A 10624-nucleotide genomic window follows, 5' to 3' on the forward strand; every position below is an offset into this window, starting at 1 on the left:
CAGGGATTGATTGAACTTACCTCTGCCTCAGCTGCCTTATGTGTAAAATGGGAATTTAACAATACTTCTAGCTTAGTCAGTCAATCAATCAATCATTAGTAACTGAGGCACGGAGAAGTGAAGTGACTTGCCCAAGGTCCCACAGCAAACAAGCAGTGGAGCCGGGACTAGAACCCAGGTCCTTCTGACTTCTGGGCTCGTGATCTATCCACTAGGCCATGCTGCTTCTCAGGATCACATAGAAGGCATGTGGGACAGAAACTCTGCCAGACCTGATTATCTTGTGATTACCCCTATGCTCAGTACAGTGCTTGACATCTTGTCAGCATTTAGCAAAATGTCACTATTATTATTATTATTATTAATAATAATAATGAAAATGATGAAGGAAATTAAACATCTGCTAAGATCCACTCTGCTTTCCCATGATCCTTTAACCCCCTTGTCTTTAAAAGTGGTGTAGTATCCCCCTAGGGGAGGCAACCTGGTTGTGGTATTTGTTGTGCCCTTACTAGGTGCCAGGCAGTGTACAAAGCACTGGGGTGGATACAAGCAGATTGGGTTGGACACCTTCCTTGTCCCATGTGGGGCTCTCCATCACAATCCCCATTTTACAGATCATCATCATCATCATCAATCGTATTTATTGAGCGCTTACTATGTGCAGAGCACTGTACTAAGCGCTTGGGAAGTACAAATTGGCAACACATAGAGACAGTCCCTACCCAACAGTGGGCTCACAGTCTAAAAGGGGGAGACAGAGAACAAAACCAAACGTACTAACAAAATAAAATAAATAGAATAGATATGTACAAGTAAAATAAACATATATACACAAAATATATATACAAAATAAATAGAATAGATATGTACAAGTAAAATAAATAAATAAATAGGTAGGGATGGAGACTGTGACCCCCCCCCCCCAGGTGGGACCAGTTGATGACCTGGCATCTCCCCCAGGGCTTAGGGCAGTGTTGCCAACTTGTACTTCCCAAGCGCCTAGTACAGTGCTCTGTACACAGATAGGGTAACTGAGGCCCAGAGAAGTTTGTCTTTGTCCAGAAACACTCTGGGCATGTTACTCCTTCCCAGACTGAGCCCCTTCCTTCCTCTCCCCCTCCTCCCCCTCCCCATCCCCCCCGCCTTACCTCCTTCCCCTCCCCACAGCACCTGTATATATGTATATATGTTTGTACATATTTATTACTCTATTTATTTATTTATTTATTTTACTTTTACTTTTACATATCTATTCTATTTATTTTATTTTGTTAATATGTTTGGTTTTGTTCTCTGTCTCCCCCTTCTAGACTGTGAGCCCACTGTTGGTAGGGACTGTCTCTGTATGTTGCCAACTTGTATTTCCCAAGCGCTTAGTACAGTGCTCTGCACACAGTAAGTGCTCAATAAATACGATTGATTGATTGATTGAAGCAACTGACCCAAGGTCACAGAGCCGACAAGTGACAGAGCTAGGATTATAACCCATGACCATCTGACTCCCTATCCACTACACCATGCTGCCTTCTCCCACTGGTTGTTGTCTTCCCTCTCTGGCAGTTGGTTGGTTTTGGTTTGGCCAGTGTCACGAGGTTACCGTGATTGGTAGGTGAAAAGGGGAGGGAAAGTGGAAATGTACAAAAGGGCACAGTCCAGTTAGGCCAAAGTGCTCACGACAGATTTCCAGAAAGGCTTAAGGAGGGATCAGCCCTTGAGACTTCTGTGAAAGTTTGCTTCCTGTGACTCAAACTGCCAGGGTGCAAGAGAGACCAGAGAACTGGGCAAGTAAACAGTGTAACTGTGGGTAAAAATGGAGCTCTGGATAAATGGACAAACTTTTGTTCGAGCCAGGAGTTAAGGTGAAGTTTTCTGGGTAAACTGGACTGTTCAGTCCAAGGGAAAGAGGAAGTTTTCCAGGGGAGAGGGCTGGTATCATGTCAACAGAGACTAGCCGCATGGTTGAATCTTGTCAAATGGCTGAGCTGACACTCCCTCCCGGCAACCCAAACCAGCCTTGGCTACAGCAGCAGGCCCAGAAATCTCTAATGATCCCTGTTTGTCAGCGATATCCTTTGTTTTCATGAAAAAGTTTTCTCCTAAAGTGCATTTACACAATCTTGTGCCCTCAAAGAGCTAACAATAGAGTGTGGGAAACAGATGCTTAAATAAATTTCAAGAAGTGAGGAGCAACTGAGTTTTAAATATTTACATTTATACCATTCTACTAAGCCCTTATGACAATAAAATTGAGTTAGTATAAACAATCTCATGTCCTCAAAAAGCTAACAATTTAACGTGGGAGACTGATGCTTAAGTAAATTACAAGTAGCAGTGAGCATCTCTCAGGGTTGCACCTGGAGAGTTTCCAGTACTCTACCAGTCCCGGCGATGGGAAGGAAAGTCAAGCAGAGGCATACCCATTCCATTCCTAGATTGGCCAGTGGCTAGTGAGTGGAAGGCAATCTGCTAGAAGTCAAAACTCCCCTGTGCTGGACAGCAGTGGCATGGGAGAGAGTCGAGGGCAGAGACTCAAGTTTATTGCGTGGAAGAAGGCAAGAAAACTCTATGGATCCACTACGAGAACGTTTGTAGATGGAGGTGGCGTGTTCTGAGAGAGATGTGGCCTTGGAGCTGCTGTGGGTCGGAGACGACACATTCCCTGTCCACAATGAGCTTGCAGTCTAGCTGCTTCTCTTCAAGATGATGGTGGCATATTGCTGGAAAACTTTTAAGTTTATAATTTGACCTCTTCCCTCCCACCTTTTATTAGCCCTCTAGTATATTGTATTATAGTCTATCGGGAAGCAGCGTGACTTGGTGGAAAGAGACCGAGATTGGGAGTCAGAGGACCTGGGCTCTAATACCAGCTCTTCCATTTGCTTGATGCATAACCTTGGGCAAGTCACTTTACTTCTCTATGGCTCAGCTTTCTCAAGTGTAAAATGAGGATTCAATACCTATTCTCCCTCCTACAGACCTGACTGTGAGCCCCGTGTGGGACAGGGACTGTGTTCAATCTCATTAACTTGTATCAACCCCGGTGCTTAGAACAGTTCTTGGCAAATAGTAAGTGCTTAACAAATACCAGCAATCCTCAATTCATAATACAGTGCTCTGCACACAGTAAGTGCTCAATAAATATTTATTTATTTATATTAATGTCTGTCTCCTCCTCTAGCCTGCTCTGCTCCTTGTGGACAAAAAGTTTTTACCAACTCTGTTACAGCATACTCTCCCAAGTGCTTAGCACAGTACTCTGCACTTAGTAAGCACTCAATAAATAAAATGGGTTGACTGACTGAAATATCGTCTGAATGAACTGACCAATGGGTAGTTTGGGTCCCACGCTGGTCAGACAGTAAATTTCATCTTTTTTTTTTTTTAGTATTTGTTAGTTGCTTTCTATGTGCCAGGTGCTGTACTAAACTCTGGGGTAAATACAAGCTCCTCGCGTCCCCACTCCCAACTTTCCAAATGCTCACTGCTGCCCAGGGTCTTAGCTTCAGCCTATGACATGATTGATTGATTAATTGATTGATTGATAGAGAAGCCATGTGGCCTAATGGATAGATCACAAGTCTGGGAGACAGAGGACCTGGGTTTAATCTCAGCTGTGCCATGTGTTTGCTGTGTGACCTTGAGCAAGTTACTTAACTTCTCTGTGCCTCAGTTACCTCATCTGTAAAATGGAAATTAAATCCTACTCCCTCCTATTTAGACTATGAGCCTCATGTGGGACAGGGACTGTGTCCAGGATGTCTTTTCCAGCACTTAGAACAGTGGTTGGCACGTAGGAAGCCTTAATAAGTACTATTATTATTATTATTATTATCATTATCATTATTAATAATTGTTACCATTGTACAGTTGTCACCAGGCTTACTGACCCCATCCCTTCCCCACCAAGGGAAAGGGAATTTGCAAGGCACAGGGCTATGAGATTATTGGATGCAAATGACAGCCACCTGACCCCAGAATGACCTGGGACCTGGAGCCAGGACCTATTTCTGGAACCTCATGCAAAGTACCCTGGGAGGAAAAGAAAGGGCCTTTGTTGGCAAAGTCTGGATGAATGAAAAGAGAATATATGTTTGGTGGTTGAGAAGGCTGGGCTGGGAAATTGGACTGAGTGGCAGTGTGGCCTAGCACGGGCCTGGGAGTCAGAATGACCTGGGTTCTAATCCTGAACCCACCACTTGTCTGCTGTGTGACCTTGGGCAAGTCATTTCACTTCTCTGTGCCTCAGTTACCTCATCTGTAAAATGGAGGTCTTACCTTCATGACATCGGCAAGATCCACCCTTTCCTCTCTATCCAAACCGCTACCATGTTTAGTACAGTCACTCCTATCCCGAATGGATTACTGCATCAGCCTCCTTTCTGACCTCATAACCTCCTGTCTCTCCCCACTGAAAGTTCATACTTCACTCTGCTGCCCGGATTATCTTTCTACAGAAATGATCTGGGCATGTCACTCCCCTCCTCAAAAATCTCCAGTGGTTGCCTATCAACCTCCATATTGATGCCTGTTTACTTGTTTCGATGTCTGTCTCTCCTCCCCACCCCCACCCAGACTCTCAGCCTGGTGTGGGAAGGGATTGTCTCTCATTATTGCTGAATTTTACTTTCCAAGCACTTCGTACAGTGCTCTGCACACAGTAAGTGCTCAAAAAATGTGATTGAATGAATGAATGAGATTAAGACTGTGAGCCCTATGTGTCTTTAGTCCGACTTGATTAGCTCATATCTATTCCAGCTCTCAGTACAGTAAGTGCTGAACAAATACCACACAAAAAAAAGAAAATTGTCTCTGAAAAGAAGAAGAAACTGCCAATTGTTCTTCTCAGCAGCAAAACTCCTTTGGAGTGTAAGTGTATTTGAATGGGGGAGACAACACTTAATTGCAGACACCTTTTCTCCTCTTTTTTCACAGTCACCAGATTCCACCCGCTCAAATGGTTTTTCCTGATGGCTCAGGGAGTTTATCAATCGGGCAGAGAAAGTGGGACTCCCGGGGATGGAGAGGAACAAGGGAGAGACGTAACCATGTCAGTCAGTCAGTCAGTCAGTCATATTTATTGAGCTCTGACTGTGTACAGAGCACTGTATTAACCACTTGGGAGAGTACAACAATAAAACAGACACACTCCCTGCCATCTCCATGTCTCGGCCCAGTTGATAGCCCTCGAAATTTGACAGAATTTTAAAGACCGTAAGAACTCTGAGAAGGCCCATTGATAACTCTAGGGCCCTGAAAGACCTGAATGTAAAGGATTCTCCCCGTAAAATGTCTAAGCTCTCCCAAGTGCTTAGTACAGTGCTTTGTACACAGTAAGTGCTCAATAAATATGATTAATGAATGAAAGTGTTCACCATCTTCATCCCCATTTTGTAAATGAGGTAACTGAGGCACAGAGAAGTGAAGTGACTTGACCAAGGGCACACAGCAAACAACTGGCAGAGTCGGAATTAGAACCCAGGTCTTCTGACTTCCAGGCCCGTGCTCTTTCCATTAGTCCACACCTGAAGGTCAGGGAATTCAGAGCGATAGTATTATGTACCATCTCCCCAAGAACCCTCTCCTCTGGTTCACCCCACTACTCTGCAAGAAGGGTTTTGAGTAAAGATCCTCCTCGAGAACAATTTGTTCTAAGTTTACCAAGAGTGCGGCATTTCCATTTCTCCAATCTCAGCTGGCGCTTGGAGGCCGAGGGCGGAATTCACACTGCTTTTGGCCCAATTTCGGGGAATATTTTTCACCACGGTGGAATTTAAAGAAAAGAAGCACAAAGAGATTGTTAACAAGGAGAAAAGAAATCGGTCCAGATGGCGATGAGAAACTCCAAACCCACCTAGAGTCCTGGACAGACATCCGTCTGTAGACAATTGAGAGAAATAGTGGTGATTTTTCTTTTTGTAGATAAAAAAATCCTCAAAGTGGATTTTAATCTTTGTGCAAGTAAGCTGTAGGAGCCTCTAGGAATCATGCAAGAACAGTCTGTTAGACAGCCCAGGAGGTCCATGCACAATTGTTGAGAGCTAATAATTATGGCACTTCTTAAGCACTTATTGTATGCCGAGCACGTGGGAGGTACGATACAATCAGATTGGAAGCAGTCCTTATCCCTTATGCAGCTCACAGACTAAGGAGGGAGAACAGTGACAGTCGATAAATCAGTCAAATGCATTTATCCAGCGTTTAGTGTGTGCAAAGCATTGTCCTGAGCACTGGGGAAAGTATAGTTCAACAATAAACAGACACATTCTCTGCCCACAACAAAATTCCAGTCTAAAGAACACGTACTGAATCCCCATTTTACAGATGAGGAAAGTGAGGCACTGAGTAGTAAAGTGACTTGCCCAAAGTCACACAGAAAGCAAAAGGCAGAGCCAGGATTAGAATCCAGGTCTCCTGTGCTTTTTCTCTAGGCCATGCAGTTTCCCAGAATCTATGTAGCAATCTGAGAACTTACTTTAATTAAAAAAGGCCTCCTCTCAAGGATTGAATTCCTGGTCTGCTGTGGGAAAATGCTGATTTCAGTTATTTTGTCCTGAATTAGATGGCAGTTGGAATGGGGAAATAATAATAATAATAATAATTGAGGTACTTGTTTAGCACTTACTATTTACCAAGCACTTTTCTAAGCTCTGGGTAGACACAAATTAATCAGGATGGACACAGTCCCTGTACCTCATGGGGCTCATACTCTTCATCCCCATTTTTCAGCCGAGGTAACTGAGGCCAAGAAGTGATGTGCTTGCCCAGGGTCACAGAGCAGACATCCAGTGGAACCAGGATTAGAACCCAGGTCCTACTCACTTCCAGGCCGGTGCTCTATCCACTAAGCCATGCTGCTTCTGGGGAAACCAGGGATGGGAGCGCTGGGGGAGGGTCGATGGGGAGGACTGTGGAAACTGCACAGATGATTCTATTTTGTGTTGGTCCGATCAGGGACCCAGATAACTGCCGGGAGTGGTGTCATGTTGGACTGGAGATGGGATTGGAGCACTGAGATGAGCAGGGAAGAAGGATGAGGAAGAAATTCAGCATCCCAGCCATGTCCTGAGCAAGGAAAAAGGCTTAGGGCATGCGGGAGAAGTAGTGTGGCCTAATGGATAGAGCACAAGCCTAGGAGCCAGAAGGACATGGGTTCTAATTCTGCCTTCACCACTAGTTTTCTGGGTGATGTTTGGCAAGCCACTTCTTTACCTCATCTGCAAAATGGGGATTGAGACTGTGATCCCTATTTGGGACGGGGACTGTGTCCAACCTGATAAATTTGTATCTGAACTCCTGACTTCCTGAACTCCTGAACTCCTTGTCTTCCCTCCCAAACCCTGCCCTCTCCCTGACTTTCCCATCACAGTAGACGGCACTACCATCCTTCCCATCTCACAAGCCCACAACCTCGGTGTCATCCTAGACTCCGCTCTCTCATTCACCCCTCACATCCAAGCTGTAACCAAAACCTGCTGGGCTCAGCTCTGCAACATTGCCAAGATCCGCCCTTTCCTCTCCATCCAAACCGCTACCCTGCTCGTTCAAGCTCTCATCCTATCCCGTGTGGACTACTGCATCAGCCTCCTCTCTGATCTCCCATCCTCATGTCTCTCCCCTCTTCAATCCATACTTCACACCGCTGCCCGAATTGCCTTTGTCCAGAAACACTCTGGGCATGTTACTCCCCTCCTCAAAAATCTCCAGTGGCTACCAATCAATCTGTGCATCAGGCAGAAACTCCTCACCCTCGGCTTCAAGGCTCTCCATCACCTCGCCCCCTCCTACCTCACCTCCCTTCTCTCCTTCTACAGCTCAGCCTGCACCCTCCACTCCTCTGCTGCTAATCTCCTCACCGTGCTTCGTTCTCGCCTGTCCCGCCGTCGACACCCGGCCCACCTCATCCCCCTGGCCTGGAATGCCCTCCCTCTGCACATCCGCCAAGCTAGCTCTCGTCCTCCCTTCAAGGCCCTACTGAGAGCTCACCTCCTCCAGGAGGCCTTCCCAGACTGAGCCCCCTCTTACCTCTCCCCCTCGCCCCCTTTCCATCCCCCCATCTTACCTACTTCCCTTCCCCACAGCACCTGTATATATGTATATATGTTTGTACATATTTATTACTCGATTTATTTATTTATTTTATTTGTACATATCTATTCCATTTATTTTATTTTGTTAATATGTTTGGTTTTGTTCTCTGTCTCCCCCTTCTAGACTGTGAGCCCACTGTTGGGTAGGGACTGTCTCTATATGTTGCCAACTTGTACTTCCCAAGTGCTTAATACAGTGCTCTGCACACAATAAGTGCTCAATAAATACGATTGATTGATTGATTGATTGATTGTATCTGCCCCAGGGTTTAATACAGTGCCTGGCACATAGTAAGAATTCAACAAATACCACAATTATCATTATTATTATTATTATTATGAGATGTGGAAGATATCAGAGTCAGATGCTGACGGCTCAAAATTCTTTCCCAGGATCCCTCTGTCAGGAGCCTCACTTCACGAGCTGGACATGGACCGGGATTGTATCTATTTATTGTTGCATCATACTCTCCCAGATGCTTAGCGCAGTGATCTGCATACAATGAGCACTCAATAAGTACCACTGAATGAATAATGATAATAATTAATAATTTTGGTAGTTCCCAAGTGCTTACTATGTGCCAGGGACTGTACTAAGCGCCAGAGTGGTTATGTTGTGGGAAGAGCTTGTCTCTGTTTGTCGCTGAATTGTACTTTCCAAGCACTTAGTACAGTGCTCTGCACACAGTAAGTGCTCAATAAATACAACTGAATGAATACAAGCAAATTGGGTTGGACACAGTTCCTGTCCCATGGTGGGGCTCACAGTCTCAATCCCCATTTTGTAGATGAGGGAACCAAGGCCCAGATAAATGAATCTGGACCATCTTCGTGGAGGTGGGGCCACCTCTAGGCCCTCCCCAATCCTGCTGGTCCCCAAAGTCACCGGAGGGAGGCATCCAGGGAGGGACCGAAGGTGACTCGGAGGTGGGTGCTGGAGGGATACCGAGACCTGAGGGAAAACGGAACATGGAAGCAGAGGGAGCCGACAAAGCAGGGAGCAGAAGGTGGCATCTATGAGTCAGGGACGGGGAGGAAGTAGGCAGGTGGGCAGTGGGAAGGAACAGCATGCGGAGTCTCTGCAGACCTAAAATTATCCTTGCCTTTTGGCAGAAACAGCCTCAGTCGCTCCAAATCCAGATCATCGAATGGTCGCTTGCCTCCCCATTCATAAACACCCAAATGCCAGCAGCGCAAAGGAGCTCCTTCTTCGAAATGCTTCTTCCGTCCTTAAACAGAACGGTTCCCGCTGGCCACTCCAAAGTGTTTTATAAACTCAAGGTGTTATTACTGTTGTCATTACCCAGAGGGGAGAGGAATCAGTCAGTGGTATTTACTGAGCAATTACCCTGTGCAGAGCACTGTACCAAGGGCTGGGGAGAGGACGATGCAATGGAGGCAGTAGACATGTTCCCTGGCCTCAAGGAGCTTGCAGCCTGGTAGGGGAGACGGGCTTTAAAATAAATTATAGGATCGTACCTAAGTTCTTAGGGCTGAATATCAAGTCCTTAAATGGGACTGATCAGAGTGCAGAGGCGTCGCAGAATGGAGAGAGACTAGGGGAGATGAGGGCATAATCAGAGAATCAATCAATCAATCAATCGTGTTTATTGAGCGCTTACTATGTGCAGAGCACTGTACTAAGCGCTTGGGAAGTACAAATTGGCAACACATAGAGACAGTCCCTACCCAACAGTGGGCTCACAGTCTAAAAGGCTTCTTGGAGGAGATGTGATTTTAATAAGGTTTTGAAGTTGGGTAAAGTCATGGACTGTCAGATATACACTTGGATCTGTGACCTTAGGACAGCTGAAATTCACCCCATACCAACCCAGCTGCACTGATGCATGTATCTTTAAGTTAAATAGTTTAAATTATTTATTCATTTTAATGCCTGTCTCCCCCTCTAGATTGTAACCTTGTTATGGGCATGGACGTATCTGATAATTCTGCTGCACTGTCCTCTCTTAAGAGCTTGGTCCAGTGATCGGAACACAGTAGGCGCTCCGTAAATATGACTGAATGACTGACGTGGGTCTTTTTTTATTCAATTTTGTCTTTCTTGGCCTCTCTGGCATCATTAGAACAGTGCTTGGCACATAGTAAGTGCTTAACAAATGCCATCAATATTATTATCATTAGAGAGTGACAGTATTTTGCTCTGTGTCCCTGAGGGAAAAAATTACATTCAATGTTACCCAGATGTAGGAGGGTTTTTAACCTCACTTCCTTCAGGCTTAGCATCAGTTTACAGTACTGGGTTGATTCTGTAGTCTTAATTCCCATTTTACAGGTGAGGGAACTGAGGTCCAAAGAAGTGAAGTGACTTTTCCAAGATCACACAGCAGAAGAGTGGTGGAGACAGGATTAGAACTCAGCTTCTTCTGAGTTCCAGGCCCGAGCTCACTCCACTAGGCCATGCTACCACTTATCTATCGATAAGACTGCTCCGGATCCCCTGATATGATGTTTTAATGCTCATCCACAGAAATCCTACTGAATTGCAATGCCATCATCCTCTCATTTGAGAAGCA

At 45.4% G+C, this 10624-nt stretch overlaps 1 non-coding gene across 1 annotated transcript; it reads left to right on the forward strand.

The window, feature by feature from the left end:
- The first annotated feature begins 2339 nt into the window (after window positions 1-2339).
- On the forward strand, window positions 2340-2477 carry LOC119924968. The gene has a single exon (XR_005449643.1). It is a non-coding gene; the product is annotated as a small nucleolar RNA SNORA7 (small nucleolar RNA).
- Window positions 2478-10624: the final 8147 nt, after the last annotated feature.

Source organism: Tachyglossus aculeatus, chromosome 2 (assembly GCF_015852505.1).
Source record: "Tachyglossus aculeatus isolate mTacAcu1 chromosome 2, mTacAcu1.pri, whole genome shotgun sequence".
In the NCBI taxonomy this organism is placed as follows: Eukaryota; Metazoa; Chordata; class Mammalia; order Monotremata; family Tachyglossidae; genus Tachyglossus; species Tachyglossus aculeatus.